This window comes from Argiope bruennichi, chromosome 9 (assembly GCF_947563725.1).
Source record: "Argiope bruennichi chromosome 9, qqArgBrue1.1, whole genome shotgun sequence".
Taxonomy (NCBI): domain Eukaryota; kingdom Metazoa; phylum Arthropoda; class Arachnida; order Araneae; family Araneidae; genus Argiope; species Argiope bruennichi.
In genome coordinates, this window is record NC_079159.1 from 13,759,910 (window position 1) to 13,780,402 (window position 20,493).

A 20,493-nucleotide genomic window follows, 5' to 3' on the forward strand; every position below is an offset into this window, starting at 1 on the left:
GAAAGTTAGTTTTTAATTAATAATTAAAAATTCAAAAAAAGGTCTATCTTATATTTTAAGTTTGATCAAACTGCACACTGTGTGGAAATTTGATTAAAATCGGTTAAGTAGTTTAGGAGTCCATCGCGGACAACGTGACACGTAATTTATATATATTAAGATTATTTAATTGAAAAGCATCGTCTGTTATTGTGATTATCTTTTTGATACTATTAAAAATTTATAAACGATATCTTGTATATAATTAAATTATAAAAAAATTCATTTAGCTAAAAAATAAAAAAAATAGAAAAAATTGTTCTCAGAATTTTTTTTTTTTTTTTTTTTTTTTTTTTTTTTTTGAAATTCTATAACATTAGTCCTCATTTTCTAACAGATTCATCATGTATTCGATCTCAAAATAGGTTTCAATAAACTTAATTCAATTCGTAATATAAACACAAAAATTAAATAAATAGATAAGAAGTAACAAACGCTCAATGGGCCTTTTCGCAATTACTTCAGCAGTTTTTGATCCAGAAATCTTATTTAAACTGGAAAGCTGTTAAATTTAAAAAAAAAAAAATGTTAAAAGACGTTTGAATTTTATTATATATTTTTAAGATTCTAAAAAAAAAGGAAGTCTTATAACGAAAATCTAATAAATAAAAAATATTTATCAATTATTATTCTAAAATTCCAATTCTAAAAAATTCATCCTAAATTAATTATATTATTTTTAATTTAACTATATTATTACTAAAAATATAATTTTTTAATGAAAATTTGTTTTCGTCAAGCTTTAATGGCAAACTTTAAAAGAAAATCAAAATTTTCACAATACAGTTAATAAATAATATGTTAATATAATATTTAATGAACTGTATAGAAGCAAGCTCTACTGGAAAAATATTTTTTTCATTCATAAAATCTAAAATATTCTAGATGCTTTACTGTAATACATTTTCATTTTGAAATTATATCGTAAATACATCTTCTGTATTTAATACGTTTACCTGTAACTGCGCATGTCCTACGAAATAAAGCGCCGACAAATAAAACGGTGAAAAAGTTCGACAGCGATTGCACTGCTCGGTTTAAAACTCTTCAAATCGATTGAGTTCTTCCGTGGGAGAAACATCTCTGGGATTCTTCCTAGTTTCAAAAATCGTTTGCTTTAGAACTGCAGGAACACGTGTTTCATTTCAGTTTATACAGATTGATCTTTTATCTTTTAATAACTGGCATCAAATTACCGCTGTTTCTGTCACAGAGAAAAATTTAAATGAGTGAGGATTGTTCGGAATTCCGTAAAAATATGAACTTGAAATGCAGCAGCGGTACTGAAATATGAAAAAGTAAGTACATTTATAAAATATATTCTTTCTTTTAATGTGATATTTTCGAACACAGTTATTTTATTTTTAAAAAAAATGCTAAAGAAATTGAGAAATTTTTTTGATAAATTTCTAAAAAAGTAAAAGATTTTTTAGTTAAGTTACATTTTGTTTGAACGTATCTGAATTTTTGATATTTTTTTCGTTCAATTCTAGATTTTCGAAATTATTATACAAGAAATTCACTGTTAATAAGTTGTGCGGAGTATTCTTTAATTTCATGGTCATAATTACGTAAAAAACCTAATTATTTAAGAATTTTCTATTTATTTTTGCAGTTTTCAAAAATAAAAAATGCACCTTCTGTATTCTTTATGTGAAGTCAGATATTATTTGTCTAACCTGGTATCTGAGGACTAAGTTTAATTGCTATTTTGTTTTCTTAGAAAATATTGAATTATTAAAAAATCGAAATTTTATTTTCGGGATTTTTCTTGAATGAATTTAAAATTACCGATTTCCATTTTAAATTGATCTAGCAGGCTTTTATAAACTAATTATAATGCTATTTATTCCTATTTAGAGTCAATAAATACTGTGATCAATGCAGTTTTGAAACGTAGAAGCACCAGATTTTAATTTTATTATTTAAATTAATAAGAACATTTTCTTTTAATTTAAATCTCTTTCCACTTCAGAACATGTTACTATGTGAATTTGTGAAAACTTTCGTTTAACACATAATTAAAATATGTTTAACAAAATATGCTATGATCATAATCCTATAAATAAAAATTCATTTTTTGCGATTAAAATAAAATAAATAATTTTAAAAAATTCTAATAAAATGGGAAAAATTAGAACAAGAGCTATTATATTTATTCTTGTTCTGAAATTATAATTATGTGTTGACAATTATTGCTATCAATTGGAAAACTATGTTAAATCACAGGCACGGATAATACAAAAGTTAGAATTTTTTTTAAAGAAAATGAATTCTTGTTATTTATTTGAAAAGGAAATTCTAATTTACATAGAATTCTAACTATCCTTATGCAGAATAATTTTTCTTCTTTTTATTACCTAACACTATTTTTCTGTTTTTATTTGAAGTACACATATCTTGAATATATACCCAGCTGTAAATATAAATTTTCAAATTTTCGCAAAATGTAATTATGAACTAGTTTTGTAATTTTTATTTAAAAAATGAAACAGTTTTTATCTTTACTGCTCTAAACAATTACAGCATATAAATTGTACAGATATTGCGAATATTGAACAAAATAATTACATAAATATTTCAGAGAATGAAAAATTTCCGCTTTCATATGCATTCTTCACATTTATATTAAGTTGTAAAAAGAATCCCACACATTAAAAATGTAAAAAAAAGAAAAGAAAAGAAAAAAAAAAGAATTTGATTTCATCATTTGTACAAAAAGAATACAAATTTTGTACATATAAAAATGGAATTAAAAAAGTATAATTTCTGGAAAGAAAATCATTTTTAATTGAAGACATCATTTCACCTAACAATGCACGAACATGGAGAACATTTCACCTAACAATGCACGAATAGGAAAAACTGTGGAATTTTATCTTCTCAACTCAAAAAAAAGCTTTTAAATTTTGAATTGTTTGTTGCAGCAATAGAAAAAACTTGTTCTTCCAGAACTTGTTCTTCTCTTTTGGATTCTAGATTGCAATAAAAGCTATCCAATTTCAAAGTAGTTTGCAGTTATCGCCCATTAAAATAAATTAATCTCCTATTGCTATCTAGTGCGGAAATGAAAAAGTATAAGTTGGTTTATTAGGATTAAGGAAGCGAGAGTTAAATTTTACTAACAAAAGGCTTACGTATGTTATACCTTCATCGTTGGCTATCAAATATTCATTTCTGGAGGTGTGTTGGTCACTGGGCCCATTAGGAGAAATGTCGGTCCTGGATATTAATAAAATTCTTCCCAGTCTCTTATGTTCTTGTATGAAAGAGCTATTATTTTGTAGTCCACATTCTCTCAAAATGATAATATATTTATGATTAATATACAAAGCGGCAATAAGAGAAACCCATTTTGTAATCTTTTCTCTTCCAACAATTGCACTATTCTGCTAATTTTGTTCCAGTGTCATTCTATAAGTGCAACATGTGCTACATGTCTGTGGCCATAGAAATCTACACGGAAACTCGATTTCAGACAATAATTTTGGATGGTTAGAATTGAAACTTTTGATTCCAACAAAGATGGTTTTTGAAAAGAGTGGTTTTAATAATTCAGTAACTCATCATCATCAGAGATAGATATATCCTTATTTTGCACTGTTTTTCATCTGCCACCTTAACCTGGTCTTAGGAATGCACTTGTAACATTTAGAAAACGATTTCTTATATGAAAATCAGAAATTTGTAATATTCGGCTGCTACTGTTACTGACATATGTGCAACCACATTCCATGCGGTCAATAATTCTCCAGCCCAGTGAATCGCATGAATGACTTTTTTTAGACATTATATTCATTAGTAAGAAGAAGTCATCGATAATTTATTCTCATATTTTGCTTTAATTATTGCAAATTTTATTTATAAGGAATAGAACTGGATAGGCAGAGAATGCACATTTCAACATCTGGAAATGTGAATTTTTGAATATTTATTTCCTTTTCACTTTTTCATATACGTAGAGTATAGTAATCGTCAAAAAAAAAAAAAAAAAAAAAAAAAAATTCGAACTTTAGATTTTGACGAATCTCCACGTTTTAGACCATTCTGGGTTCGAAAAATCAATTTTTCGAACATTTCCGTCAGTCTGTAACAAAGGTAACTCAAAAAGGCTTTGAACTAAACCGTTCAAATTTGGCACATGGCTTTTACACCAAATGTGAAAATTTCTATCAAATTTTGAGTGAGATCCGCTCAGAGGAAGTCTGTCTGTCCGGTTGTTCGAATATACGTTAACAAGATAATTACAAAACGAAGAGAGCCAGATAGATAAGATTCGGCACACAGATTTAACATCTATAATATAGACACCTGCCGAATTTTAATCCAAAATCAACAATGGGTTGAGTGCTTGTTCATATGCACTTTCAGAAACATATAAACGCGATAATTCAAAACCGCAGTGATTTCAATATATCAAATTTAGTATGGGATTTTGTGACTACAAGTGCAGTTTTGTGTCAAATCTTTGTTTCAATCGATTGAAGAAAACAGCGATAAAACATAAATTCGATTTTCAGAAACTATTCATCGCAATTCCAAGGATTCATTGCCAAATCACTCGCCAAGGATGACACGATAGATTCAGTAAAAACTCTAAATTCATGCCAAAAATTAATATTTCGTCAGGCGTTTTCTGACAAGACAAATTTATTAGACTATACGAGAAGGTTTTCAGGAGACCACTCCCTCTGATTCTTATAAGAGAAATTTAATTGTTTCCATTTCAAAGATTAAAGGAATACTCTTTAATTGTTTTGAGCAATGATGTTTATTATAAAATTGAAGTGAAAAAAGTACTCTAAGAAAAAAAATAAACTGGAGAAATAATTTACCAGTACAGAAATGAGCAAAATTAACTTTAAAACTAATGATAAGATAATCAGAAATCTCAATGAAATTTTTTCCTTCAAAGTAGAACTATTTCTTTCAAAATAAAATGATGAAATTTCCAGAAAAAAAACTACCATAATTCCAGTGGATTCTTTAGCTACGAAATTTTATTTGAAGAAGATTAAGAATTTATTTTTCGACAACAATTTAAGCTCAAAAACAAAATGTCTTTGCTACTGGGAAAGCTTAGCGAAAAATATTTTAAAGAAGAAATAGGAAGAAAATATTTCTTTTCTTTTCAAAATAAGCAAATCAACACCTTATTTGAATTCGAGAAATATTTCGAAATACTTGGAGATTATAATAATATTCTGAAAAGTAATATGTTGCAAATTTCATGCATTGTTTTTGAGTAAAGTCTATTTATTTGAAAAGAAATTGTTAGTAAACTTCATTGATGCAATCATAACATTGTTATTCAAGCATAGTGTTTTGCATGATGGAAAACACACAACAGAAGTAAGCGAGGGGAAACGTTATTTTCCTGAAACAATAAGATTACTTTGGAAAAACTTAGAAATTGAAATCTTTATATTATTCACCACGCTTTATCCATATTTTGTTGTGATAAATTTACTTTGAGGATTCATTTTTCGAAACTTTATTTAACCAAAATTTTCGAAGAACTTTTGCAATAATTTATTCGTATAAGGAAGATCTTATTATCAATAAAAAACAGAAGTGTCTAATTTGTATTTTGAAAAATATCTATATATTTGTTGAAGCGTTTATAAAATGTTATAAACGTTTTTAAAATATTGTTTTAAATTAAGAATATATTAGCTTTGATCAGGATGAAAATATTTTCATTTCTTCTTATTAATAAAAATTAATAAATGGATCAATTTATAAATAAATAAATAAATTATATTTCTATAATTAATTGTTAGAAATCCTGTATTAAATTTTTTCGTTCTTCAGAATTTGAAAAAAGTGTCGAGGACATTAAATTCCATTTTACCTATGGATAAGAGAACTTCGTGGATAATTCACAAAATGATTGAAAAATGAATACAAATCAACAAAAAGAGTGCATTTGAAGAATTTTTATTTAGAGTTGGAAACATATATGACTTAATAAGTGGTAGATTTCTGCATTTATAAATTTGAAAATTTATATTTTTACAAAAAGAAAAAAAAAATACATATTAAAACTTATTTCTTAAACTATATTTTGGGATTAATAATTTTGGATAATCCAAAAAATTCCAATACAAATCCATAATTTCCAATACATAATAAAAAATGCAGTTATCACAAACTAAACTAACATTTAGTAATAAGTAATTTGGTAATTGTAAAAGTAATTTATGAGTAATTAAGAATAATATTAATATCAGGTACTAGTCATAGGCCACCTAAAAGGACGTTGGAATATTCCACTCTGTTCTAATTTCGGTATTTGGAAGAAAAAAGGAAAACGAAAGATTAAAAATCAATTAAAAAAAAAGGTGCCGATGTTTTAAATTAAGAAGAAATATTCCTCGAAAAATAAAATGAAGATAACGAGATTAGAGAGTCAAATACAGAAATTTTAGTTTCAATTCTTAAAAGTTCCTCGAGCAAACTGACTAGATAATAAAATTGCTCAAAATCTATTAGGTAAAAATGAGGTAAAACTTAAAAAAAAAAATTAAAAAACAATAGCAGGACAGTTAATTTTCCATTCGATGACACATCCATTTCTTTTTCTGTGATCGTCAGAAATGAACATGCGAAAAATCGCTTAAGCAACACAAAATATTTATTTAAAATAATTCTACATTATAATTGAAAATTCGGAATTGTAGATGCATTGAGTCATTATTACAGTTGCAAGTACGCCAAACTGCAAAGCTGTAAATGAGATTCATGTGTACACTACATACATAGATATAAGAAAGCACACAAACATTTCTTTTTTATAAATGGAGATTAAAATGAAAACTTCAGTTTCAGCAGCATCTATCTTTTAACTGCACATTATATTTCCTGATACTGTAACTTGGCTTCTGTGTTTCTCAAATAAAACAACATAGATAATAACTATAGTCTTTTTCCATCAACTTTTAACAATGAGAGAAAATCAAGCGAAACGAAGAAAATGATATAATTTTCATTGCGACAATGCAAAATATTGCTGGGAATTATTCCAAATTTAATTTTTAAAAAAGCAATGTGAAAATTGGAAAAAAAAAACGATTGCAAGGCGAGTAATTTGTATCGTCAAAGAGCCAATTTAAAATGGTTTTAAAAGAATGCAAGGCTTTCAAATGATTTTGCAGTACTTTCGGAAGTTGTTACAGATAGTGGAAAAATCTAATTTAAATAATCATTTAAGTTTTAAATAATCATTCCTGCCATTCAAAGAATATTTCTTCAAAATTTCTTGAGCCTAAAGAGCTACTCCTTACAGCGTTTTATTGCTTTTTTTAGAGACAAATACTTTTACATACTCTTTTACTTTTAATAGAGATATAGATGTTACATATTTTAATGCATATTAATTTTATATATTTAAATAGAGATAAAAAATGCATTTTTTCCAAAGAAACGAATTTTGAGTAAGTTTTTGCATGGAAGAAAGGGGATTAGGTTGTGTAATTGTTAATCCATGAAACACTATGCATTACATAAAAAAAGTCTAAATAAACATTTTTAGGCTGTAACTGACATTACAATAGCTTATATTTCGATTGCGAAGCGATGTATATTTTATATAAGAATATTTAAACAAGATACTCATTTTTGCATGAATCACATCATTATTTCTGTATTTTATGAACTCCAGAAATAATTTTATATCTTAATTTAAATTCAACTCTAGTTAACTTAATTTAAACTTAATTTATTTTATTTAATTTACAAAGTATATATAGTTAGAAGATATTTCTAAAATTACTACGAGCTGAGGCTGGAAAGCTATTTCAAACTGTGTTATGTCTACATTATTAAATTTTTACATACAATTTCCATTTCATGTTATGAGATTTATAATTACATCCCAATTAGTATTTCAGTCTAACTTTCAACATTTCACTCGAGGAAATGAATGCTTTACTCTCCTTAAAATAAAATTTGTTTTGAATGTGAAAGAAACTATAACTTTATAAAAGTATTATAGCATTAAATTTAATTTAATAAACAAATTATTAAGTTGGAAAGATTGCGTCTCACTTATGTTTTTTGGAACGAGAAATTTGACTCTGATTAAAATGATTCAGGTTCTTAATATCTTTATGTTACTTGTTTCTTTATGTTACTAGATAGTAGTTTTTAGGATTGAATGTAATTCTTAATAAATGAAGTCATTTATTAAGAAAGTTAATCATTACTTCAACTTGAAACTTGAAAGAAGTAAGAGGTAGGGATTTATAGCACCAAACGCTGTTATCCTCTGTTATCCTAGACGTAGAAAGCGAGAAATTTCATCTACAAACACAAGAGCGCGCGTGAAAACTAATTGAAGTTTCAGTGTGCTAGCAATTACAGAGCAGTTCCGCTGATGCGATTCAGTCCATGTTCAAGTTTCTAAAGTTCAGTTGAAGAGGTACAGTAAAGCGCAGAGTTCGCTCAACACGGAGTGATGATAAGGTAAAAGACCCATAGAGGCCACAACAGAATGGGATCAATGAAGTAAAGTCAGTTAAATGACTAAATTTCATTGCTGTAAATTTAAATACAAATGCTAATTTTTTCCATCAAGTTTGTTTAATGAATCTTTGTTGTTGTTGTGACTTATGGCCCTTTAAAAGCCCACCGAAGTTATCTGTCAACGATTTAAGCCAAGTGAGCGTCTCCTGTTTTGTCAGTAACGCCATCTAGGGACAAGAATACGCCTTAGCTACTTCATGCAACACATTCGCATGCACAACCCCATTTTGAAAGGGGGGGGCATTCACACACCTCACAGATAGAACACAGTAGAAGAACAACTATCCCCGAACCATGGACGCCCAGATCACGGGGAAGACGCGCTACCCCTATGCCAGGACGCCGACTAATGAAACCAATTTGCTTAATAAATAGCTTCATATCATTTTTCAAAAATTAATCATCAAGAGTTTCCATTTTTTTTCATTATATTCCTGCGATATCACATGCACAAGATAAATGCAACTAAATGTGTCATCTAATATCTAGTGCATGTCACACTGCGCTGTAGTCTGCAATATTTATAATAAATTAAAAATTAATTGTGTGAGACACATATACCTCGCGGTGACAAAAGTCATGGGATGACAATATGGAAATATACAGATAGCAATAGTATCACGTACAAAATGTATAAATGGGCAGGTCTTTCATTAGAGTTCAAATGATTCATGTGAAAAGGTTTATGTCGTGATTATGTCCGCGCGACGGGAATTAACAGAGTTTGAACTTGGAAAGGTAATTGGAGTTAGATACATGGAATATTTCGTTTTGGAAATGGACAGGGAATTCACCATTCCGAGATCCATAGAGTCAAGAGTGTGCGGAGAATATATCATTTCAGCCATAACGTTCCGTCATGGACAATGTAGTGACCGACCTCTGTTCATAATGAACGAGAGCAACAAAAAATGAGTAGAACTGTCAGTGTTAACAGACAACACTGCATAAAATAATCGCATGATTCAATGTAGGACGTTAGGACAATGCGATAAAGAAAATAAATTGGTGGTTGGTAGAAAAGAAATGTTTTGTATGAAAGTGAAATGACACCGTTTTGTTGAAAGATGAAATAGGTCCTTATAATTTATCATTTATATTTCAGTACTTATACATTTCGAAACTTACCTTACAAGAACCATCTTATGTCCCTATACAACATTTACAGGGTGTAAATGTAAACTTCTTTTTTTCTTGATTCTTATAATACTTTGTTGTGTCCATAAAGGTAAGATATGAAACATGCGTAAAAATATATCGTAGAATTCAGTAAAAAGTATTAAAAAATTGAATATAGGTTTTGATAAATTCATTCTGTCGATCACTTTTTAAATGCAAATGAATAAAAAAAATCAATTTATAATTGTAAGTCTTCTTATTTGAAATTCTTTAAATGTACCATTTAATATAATGATCAGGAGAATGAGTTGTTGGTATTAAAGAAAATATCCAAACATAGATAGCTTTCAAAGTATTCATTGTACATAAAATTCGCAACAATTTGATCTATTTAAAATAAGAGCTTCTGTAAATCAACAATTCTTGCTCGAGCACAAGGAATCCTAAACATATTACATTTTAAGCTATATATATATATATATATATATATATATATATATATATATATATATATATATATATATATATATATATATATATATATATATATATATATATATATTTCAAATGGAATTTCTCACTTCTGAATACAAATTCAATTTCTTTGGCTAATATTACCTCAAATATTCCATTTATTGAAAATAACTATCTACATACTGAATTCTGCATTATATAATTTCTTTTCACACGCGCACCTTTGTATTACAACAGAATTCTGTTTAACGAGTATGATTTATTTCCAAATCTTACTCTTAATGCGAAACATTTGTTAAAGGAAGCAATTTTTTTAATAAGATCGAGGTGAAATAGGTATGATGTGTTCCCTTTTAAAAATACTCAAACAATTTTATAATGATGCAATTTATTATTTATATTACATATGCTTTTTTATATGAAGGTTATTTGAAAATTTTGTTTTTGTCTACGTTTCAAAAGGTGGGGTAAATAAGACGCAGTATTATCATTAAATTTGTAGTGCGAATATCTACTATATTAAACTGATTCTTTTCAATATAGGATGCAGCAATTTCCCTTTTTTTCACAATAGCCCTTATTTTACTGGAAGGTTCATGCTCTATCAAGGCAATTTTCTCCTCCACAATTTCTTGCTGTGACATTGAATGCATTTCTTGGTCTGTGGTTATATTTGTGCTCGTATCTTGAAATATTCGAAATTAAGACGCTTACGAAAGAGATTCGTGTTTGTTTCTTTGAGCTCGCGCGCGTGTGTGTTTGTATCTGTATGTGTGTGTGTGTTTTGCTTCAGTTAATTGTATAGTATTTTAAAATATCGTTTTTATTTGAAAAAACAAATAAGCATTAAGAGCAGATTGATAGTCGAGATACATACAGGATAATGCATGTGACGTTAAGTCGTTTCTTCGTAGCACGTTTTTCAAAATGGAGCTCGTTCAGAAAGTTACTATTATTATCATTATTTACATTTTGTTTCACTCGTTCTGCGTATCAAGGGTTAAACGAGACCCATATTAATTATTTCAAGCAAAACTTACAATTTTTAAAATCACGTCAATTTCTACAATTAAAATTATATCAAGTATATATAAGACTTATTTATTTTCAAAAAATAATAGGTGATTTAAGAGTAATTGAAATAGTATCAATTCAGTGCTAGCGCTAACTCAATAGCTCATTTGACGCCTCGACTTATTTAATTTTAGAATCCATTATGCACTTTGACTACAAAGAGCAAATGGCTTCATAATTCGATAAAATAAGCGCAGCTGCATGTCAGATTACACAAGCAATTATTCTTTTCATGCAGAAACTTTCGATTACCCAAGATTTCATATCTTTTCGCTAAGTTTTTTTATATAGTACTAAGATATATAAAATCTATAAAAGAATTATATAACAAATATCATAAAGAAAAAAAGTAGCGTGAAGAGTTAATAAAACGGAAAACCTCATCTTATTTAAAGTTTTTTAATTTTCACTTATTAAACTAAACCTTTAAAAACATCTTACAAGAAACGTGTTAAATTTGTATGGCAGTCGATTCTGTTATAGGTGAGCCTATGGAAATAAAATCATTTTTGGCTGACAGAAATTAATTTCTCATAAATCATTTCCCTATAAAAACTGGAATTGCGAATTAAAAAAAATATCAATGGAAAAGTCGTTTTAAATAATTTCAAACGATTTTTTGAAGCCTAATCATAGACAAAATAATTTTTGAATTCGAGTTACTTATAAATGGCATTCTTATTTTGAAAGATGCTAAAGATAGGACTTTTGAAAGATGGGCAAAGGCTGACGCAGAAATAAAATCACATTTTAAAAATAAGTTCTTATTCTTGTTAATAACAAAGCGATTAAATACGATTATTTCTTCATGCCTGAATTTTTAAGTTTTGTTTGGTGAAAGCTTTATTACTCAATATTGCACTATTACCTTATTTATCATTTTCATGTTGTCAGTCACTGACCGTATAAATAAAAGAAATATAACTTTAAAGTTTTATTTTCAAGCCATGTTTTCTTTAAAGAACAATGAAAAAATTTTACTATATATTCAAGAAATGAATTCAGGATTGAAAGGGAGAATATTATAAAAACTACCTATTCTTTCTTCCTATTTTAATGTTACAAACTTTCTTGAATATCTTCAGCCTTTATGAAAGAAAATATAAGTTGACAAATGCATAAAATGTCTAAAAAAAGGGGGGGGGGAGGATTTCCATAAGGAAATTGGAAAATCATACAAAAATAAATACATAGATAGATAACACACGAAAACAATCGATCTTATATAGGAAAGATACGTTTCAAAATCAATTTTGCTTTATTTTAAAACTAGCCGCAGACTAGCTGGTTTGCTTGTAATATTGCTTGAATTTAATCTCAATTAAGTCTTTTATACATAATTTGATGTTAATGATTTCCTCGATAAAACATTTTTAAGCATCATATTATGATAGACATTAAAGCTATCTTATTTAATATCAGCTCTGTTTATTGTATACCTGAACCTTCCGAATGGTATCTAATCCCATGACATTATAATGTCATTGAAATTCAAGTGCCTGGGAGTCTATTTGAAATTGCACATTGTCTTTTGGTATAATGTCATTTAATTTTCATGTCATGTAAACAGTATAGATAATAAGCAAAATCTATATTTCTTTGCTTTAAATGGTAGAAGAAAATCGAGCAATAAATATTTGATGAAACAAAAGTGTAAGCAGTTTGAGTTTCATTACAGCAATGAAATGTATAGTTGAAAATAATGCAACAAATATTTTTTTAATTGCCAAAATTTAGAAAAAATTTGCATGGCAACTCAATTGATATTATTAAAAACAAACAAAAAAATTAAATGGCTTGAAAAATAAGTTTTGTGTAATAATAAATTCGAAAGTACCATAGAAAAACACCAAAATCCTGCTTAATTTTTTATTATTTAAATTTTAAAAAAATGCTCGTACGTGTATATTTGCCTCCTTCAAAAACATCTATGACAAATTTGGTAGCTCTAAATCAAACGGTCTATCCTGCACTGCGCTAATAGACAGAAACATATATTCTGCTTTATTATTAATATGGGTATATTTCCTCTCTCCCAGGTCTCCAGACACCTTTGCGAAAAGCGCTTGACCTTAATACATACCTATAATACTATTTTAAACTTGCACAATACATGAAGCATATTCTGATTACTCAGCTGTGCTTTTTAAGTGGCAAAAGAAATCTCCCATTTCTTCATATTGGTTGACTCTCTCAAGACCAGATTTTGTAATATCTTTCAAAAATTGAGAAAAGTGGGTATAGACATTCACTGATAATGAACCTAGTTATCACTAACTTTCACAACAAATAAAAATTGCCGAAATCAGTAAAGTAGATGAAGCTGGAAGACTGTTTATTAATTTTTCAGTTATTTTAAGTTTATATTCGAATTATGAAGGATAAAAGAAAAAATTTTCACAACAAATTTGTTGGCTCAAAACAGAGATAGATAATGTTGTAATGTGAACAAATGCAATCATATTTATCTCCATAAATATAACCAGGAATTAAAAATGAAGCTTCTGAGTCTCTGTACATTGACTTAGACATTGATATTTTAATAGCTAAATGTTGTGAAGACAGTTTCAAATATAAAATTTAGTTGAACAGTAAAGATACCTTAAAGGGGTTGATACGTATAGGGAGATTTCAAAAAAGCTTCTTATTTTTATAAACATATTTCCTTATATTCACAATGAAAGACTGTGCAGGCCAACATGAATCTGTCTTTTGTAGAATGCTAAATATTTTTTAATAAATCGAATACGTTGATCGTAAAATGACATTTTTTTTTTCTACTTCATTCATACTGTAGATTCTTTACTAATCAAACCCGGGGGGGGGGCAAAGCTTTTGGCTTGCTTTTTATTAAAGATCATACCTCCCTTCCTTCACATAGAATTGGAGACCTTAGTTAAGGCCACGAATACCTCACATGGCATTAGCGAACAATAACTACGAAATAAAGAACGATAGCATTTTTACTGAATGAATTGCGACAATATGTATCATGGACTTCTTTTTGCCGGTCGGTCGTTTGACAGCAAAATTCGACATAAAACTGCAGACGTAGCCACAATATAACATATCGAATTTAATTTATTTAAATCACTGCGTTTATGAGTGAAAGTGCAAGCCGATAGAGGGTTAGCGGTTTGATGGATTTGATTCAAAATTTAATAGCTATATATTAAATGTTATATCTGCGCATCAAATTTTATCTATCGAGTGTCATTTGGGCTTGAACAGCCAGTCAGACAGATTTCCTGCAAATGGAGTTTTATAAAATTTGATAAAAATCTACAAATTTGATCACAGTTCCATATCCCAAATTTCAACCATCTAGCTTAAAGCTTTTTGAGATATCGTGTGCACAGACAGAAAAACTAACAGAGAGACAGACAGGCAGAGTGCCAAAAATATTTTATCAGTCTCAGATTATATAGAAATACAGAAAATAAATATTACAGAGAAACAGCTAGATTACACAGAAAATAGATATCTCTTTTGAAATGACATAATAAATATCATGGAATTTACATTGATTTATATAAAACCTGTAAAATCAGTTAAATTTTACAGGTCAATATTTAAAAAAAACTTTTAGAAAATATCTTAGATGTTTCTAAGTATCTACCATTTCGGAATTATTACAAAGAAAAACGTATTATCTGTAAGTGCCAAATAGTGCTGGATTGTCTAAGTAAGTTTTATATTTTCGAATCAGTAAATCGTTTGAAAAAGCGCTTGCAAAGTATGTCTAATACATAAGTCAGAATAGAAATATTTTTATCTTTGAAATTAAATGGCGCGAAACAGAATTATCGCGCTCATATATATGAAACACTTTACTGCAGTAGAATAAGATAGAAATGTGACAGTATTATAATGTCAGTATATAATATAGTGACCATAATACTGACTGCTTCTATATTATACGCTCTGTTAACCGCTTTCTATTTTAAGAAACTCATCATTTTTTAGCGGCACTTTCAGAAGTCGATGAATCAAACTATAATTCCTTGGAAATGTATGGGATCATCCAAGGTGATATTCGCTTCATACTTTTTTCAGATTTTCACACCGAACTTAAAAATACATTTTTAATAGGATTCTTCTCTATAAATCTGGCTAAGAGGAAATGTGTGTTCTAAAGATGGTATTTACTTGGCAAATAAAAAAATAAAATAAAAATAAAAACCGAATATATTCAGCAAAGACCTCCTTTCTCGCAGAGTGGGGCCCAGCTATTCCGAGGACAGATTTGAAGGAATAAAGTGCTCATTTTTCAAGGGTATTTTGTACTCCCACCAAATCGCATTACGTCTAGAGTTGGTTGAAAATAATACTTTAGGAAAAATGCATTTCTGTAGCCTTCCGCGCAGAAGGAAATACTAAAAGCGAATGCAAAATGTAAGCCGGCTGAGGTGTTGTAGATGGAGTTTGCTTTCTGTGATTTCAATGTTTATATTTCCCAGAGCATTTGGCATTTTTTTTTTTGAAGAAGAAGAAGAGGAGAAACTTTAAAAGGAAAGGCGTTTTTCTTTTCAAAAGTTTGGAAAAGAGTAACAGTTAAGTAGCTTATATTTGGTATTAAATTTATGTTAATGGAATGAATCGCAGTTTTTATTTCGCGTTATTTTAGAAAATATTTTTAAATCTTTTTATTGGTTTTATCATGTTTATGCTATATTGTATTTTCTTGTAAATCGGGCAATATAATTAAATAATTTAAATAACCGTATTTTAGTTTTTATGTAAGTATGAAAAAGTTTTGGTCAAAGTTCTCATGTATCTAAACTCTTTCGAAGAGTATAAATGTCTCATTTCACTTTAAGATATAATATTTTTATATAAATAAAAGTGTTTGAAAATATTCATGCTTCAGTGTATTTCCAAAACCATTGGAGCGATTTCTATAAAACTTGGAGCGATTATTACTTGAACAAAATTGCCACAAGATGTCGCTACTACCATATAAGAAATGTGAAACATATTAAAAAGTAATAAGTTAAACTTTAGAACATTAAGGAATATTTTCGAACATTACATTTTGTCAATCTGCAGAAAATGAAAATTTTCGAAGCATTCTACATTATTTGCAAGTGTTTTTGGACGTTATTACATTTTGATAGAATCTAGAACTTTCTATAATATTCTATATTCTAAACATTCTAGAACATGCTACATTATTCCGGAATATGCAAATTTTGCAAATTCTGGAATTTTAGGGACGGTTTTTTGAATGCTATAACATATTCAAAAATTGTTGTCTTAAAAAATTTATACAGCACTTTGGTGTATTACTGAATATTCTGCAACATTATCGAGGTGTATTTAATTGTTTTTTGCGCCTTTCACCAATTTTATAACAGAATTTAGAGATAATTAATTTAGTTTAATTAAAACGTTTAAACGGAAAATCTTGTAATAAATTACAGTATTTGAAGTTTTTACTTTAATTATCGTATAACACAATGTCATATATTGTTAAAAGATTAGAACTGAATTTAAAAAGATTTTTATAATAAATTTAATAGAATTTAAAAGATATATTTTTTCTTGAAATTCTTCATCATCATTCAAGCCATACTCTTATAGAGTAACAAACCGATTGAATTCAACTAGATTGAATCTGAAGAAGATTTATGTTAACAGTGGAAATTTACTTACAGTATTTGTAAAAGAAGAAATGGATGATTGCAATGACTTGATCCTGTCCGATCAAATAAAGGGTAACGTTTATATACAATTTTCTTTATTTACAGCCTTATTTACATGAAAACAACTCTTTCTCATCTAGGTTAAATGAATGATGCTATTCACAACACGAAAATTTAACAAGAATAGTTTCTCGAGCAATTTCGGAGAAAACAACTTCACAAGAACAGCTAACAGGCTGTTGACGTCTCAGGCTACTACAGTGGTATAGCTCAGAATCCACCGACTTTCCTTCGAGTGGAATACTCAGAAGTCTGCTTCACACGAATCTCCTCTCTCCTCTCTTTCTTTCGAAAAATCTCACCTTTTATTTTTCTCTCAGACTCCACCTCTCATGTCCACATTGGTACACTTGGTCTCCCTGATACCCAATCACCGTTCAGAACAAACCTGAATGGTCTCCGGTCGACCGTGGGAATGTCCGTTGATGACCCACCCTCCACAATGGGAAAAATGAAAATTGAAATTTGGAGGGTTTGACACTCTCCCCTTTCGAAAACACGATTTATTTCCCTGGGAAATGCATGCGTGGTTCTTTATCTGGACTCACAGTAATTGGCCAGATGACCGTACTTAAAAGGAGGTCCCCCATCTGGCAATCTGGAGGCACTTAACACTGTGGGAGTTTTACACCTTGATGATACAGCTTTCCAAAAATGCTACTTATCGAGTGTGGGAAAAAGGGACGTCACAAAGATTTCAGGACGATTGAGATAAGTCTTTACATGATTTAAATAAAGAAATTATGTGTATGAAGTGAATATATAGTCTGTTTATTTATAATATTTTATAATTATTTCAAATTGAGTTAGTTCGTATCAATTTAATTTTACTAAATACCATAACTGATACTGAATTATCAGAGATACTGGGTGTTGCTTGGGATTAAAATACTTTCCTGTTTACTATCATTTATACAAAAACTATATTTGTATAAAATATTATAATGCCTAAAATCAGTTTATTCTCTTAAATGTATTTTATCTAAAATGGAAATATCAATTGAACCAGATTATTTTTAAATACTACCTATAGCAAATTTTCTCTATAAGTTATTAATATGTGCTATGTAAGTATTTCAAGTTTTTGTTTAAAAATATTGAAGAATAAGAATGATAATAAAGAAAAGAAACAAAAAAAGTTACCAAAAATAAAAATAAAAAAGTTAAAAAAAGTATTTAATTTGCCAAAAATAAAAATAAAGTTTAAAAAATCAAAATTAAAAAAGGTGGAATAGTTTCAAGTCTCGACGTTGCAAAGCAAAGGAATTAATATAAATTGTCTTATTTCACAATTAACTGCATCAATTTAATTATTTAATAAATTTAAAAAAGATTAAACATTTACATAAAAAATTTATGGAAATGGAAGTACCTACCATCATTCGAAAATTAATTAAATATTTTATACGCTTTTGCATATTGAAAATACAACCCTTTTTTTCTTAAAGATTTAAGTCCAACTCTCTAGGACGAGATTTCGAACATGCAGTCATTTCAAATTAAAATAAAATAATGCGATCCAAAACGACAAGCAGAAAAAAAAAATCCCAGAAAAAAATACTTCTAATAATAAAGAATTTGACAACAATGCATACCAAGAAAGCTATGGAGGGGCTCATCTTACATCGCCATTTCCGAAGTAAAATCATCCAAAAAGTGCTACTCTCGAGATTACTGAAACAAACAGTACTTTTTATATGCATGCTTCGTATATGGAAAAGTCAAAAATGAATCTGGATGCTTATAAAAGATAATGAGATTAAATAGTTTTTCAATAAGCATAATTGGAATCATACTTAAAGATTTCATTATAAACTTTCATAATATTTAAAACCATCAATAAATTTGATTTCAGTAAGTCAATTTTTTTGTTAATCAATATTTTTTGGAATTTTGTTTTGGATCGTCATTTTTTCTTTTCTTAAAATTAAAAAAAATCTGATCAGTTAAATGATTGACCACTTCGAATTATTTTACAATAAATTATTTAGCTTCCAAACGAATATATTTTTTGAGAATACAAGGATTTTATTCGCACATATTTCCTTGGGGTTCGTTCGATTCTTTTATTTCTTATATTAATTAAATTAGTTCGCTCGGATTTTATTTTAATTGAAAGTTCTATGCGCTACCTATTTGTTGGACTTTTGCCAATTTTTTTAATTAATTTTTTTTATTTTTCATTTTATCTATTCGAGTTTTATTTTTCACATATTCTACCGCTTCTGTGCAAAATATGAAAATGAGAATACAAATAACGTCATTAATTATATTTCTTGTGCCTCTTACATTCTATTTACTTTTTTTATATACTCCATTTTTCAGCAGCTGGCATTTCAAGGGAAAGAATGGGAAACTCAAATTTATATTAATTAATTAGCAAATATTAATTTATTGACATTTTTTTGGTTCGTTTTCCAGAGAACGCAAATTTCTTTTGCACTGTATGTTGATAATTTTTTCTTGCAGAAAATATCTTTTTAAAAATTTAATTATTTGCATTTTTTAGGATTTAATTAAAATTCCGTTATTACAACCAAGATGAATGATCTTGAATTATTTGTTTTCTTTCATAATTTGTAAAAATATGTACTCTTAAAATCTTCATCAAGCCACATAGTAGCAACATAATGAAAAGAAAAATGGCGTATAATGCAAACAGCGATTCGTGTTCTGCGACGAGAAAGGAAGGAACACAGCAAGTGTTTTTATAAAGTGAGAATGACATATGATAAAAAAAAAAGAACTGACTTTTGACTCATTATATATACAGTGTAGTTATAATTAATGTTCCAGTTTGAAATGGCCATAAAAGGAAAACTACTGGACCAAATGTTATCAAACTTGGTAATAGTTTATAAAGGATCATAGAAATTTCTTTTCCTAGAAAAAAAAAAAAAAAAACTTACCACCAGGGGAGGAATGGCATTGTATGCAATATTGCTAAGCAAAATAGGCATAAAGGAAGACGTGGGTTTAAAATGCGTTTAAATGTTTTAAAACGTGTTTCAAAGCATGTTCAATGTGGCGTCCACCATTTTCTAAAACAAGTTACGTCCCATTTCTGCATTCTCAATAGTAGCACTTAGCATATCAAGAGAAATGTTAAGCACATGTCGGTATACCGCATCTTTCAGTTACGCCAACTTGTTCAGATTATCACCGTAAACAGTGCTTTTTGAGACAACACACAGTGAAAATGTTTTGTAACACGTTTCAGAAACGATTAAACACATTTTAAACAGATGTCTTCATGTCTTACTTAGTTTAGCAATACTGCATAATGCGCTATTTTTTCCCTGGTGGTGAGTTATTGAATTATTTTTTGGCGGAAAAGAAATTTCCATGACTTTCTTTAAACAATTACCAAGTTTGATAACATTTGGTCCAGTAGTTTTCCTTTTATGACCATTTCAAAGTAGAATTTTAATTATAGCCACCCTGTATGTTGCGCCATGTGTTGCTTTAATCTAGGGTTGTTCTTAAGTTTACATTTTTATACTTTAGATCCTGCTTATCTAACCCGAAATTCCTTTGCCCTATGAATATTCAATTC

At 28.4% G+C, this 20,493-nt stretch overlaps 1 protein-coding gene across 1 annotated transcript in view; it reads left to right on the forward strand.

Annotated features, from left to right (window-relative positions):
* Nucleotides 1-1,130: 1,130 nt before the first annotated feature.
* Nucleotides 1,131-20,493, forward strand: part of LOC129984797 (synaptogenesis protein syg-2-like) — a 147,669-nt gene continuing 128,306 nt past the window's right edge. Inside the window, exon 1 of the mRNA XM_056094753.1 lies at nt 1,131-1,337. The gene's annotated coding sequence lies outside the window, so the exon portion shown is untranslated. The remainder of the gene's footprint in view (nt 1,338-20,493) is intronic.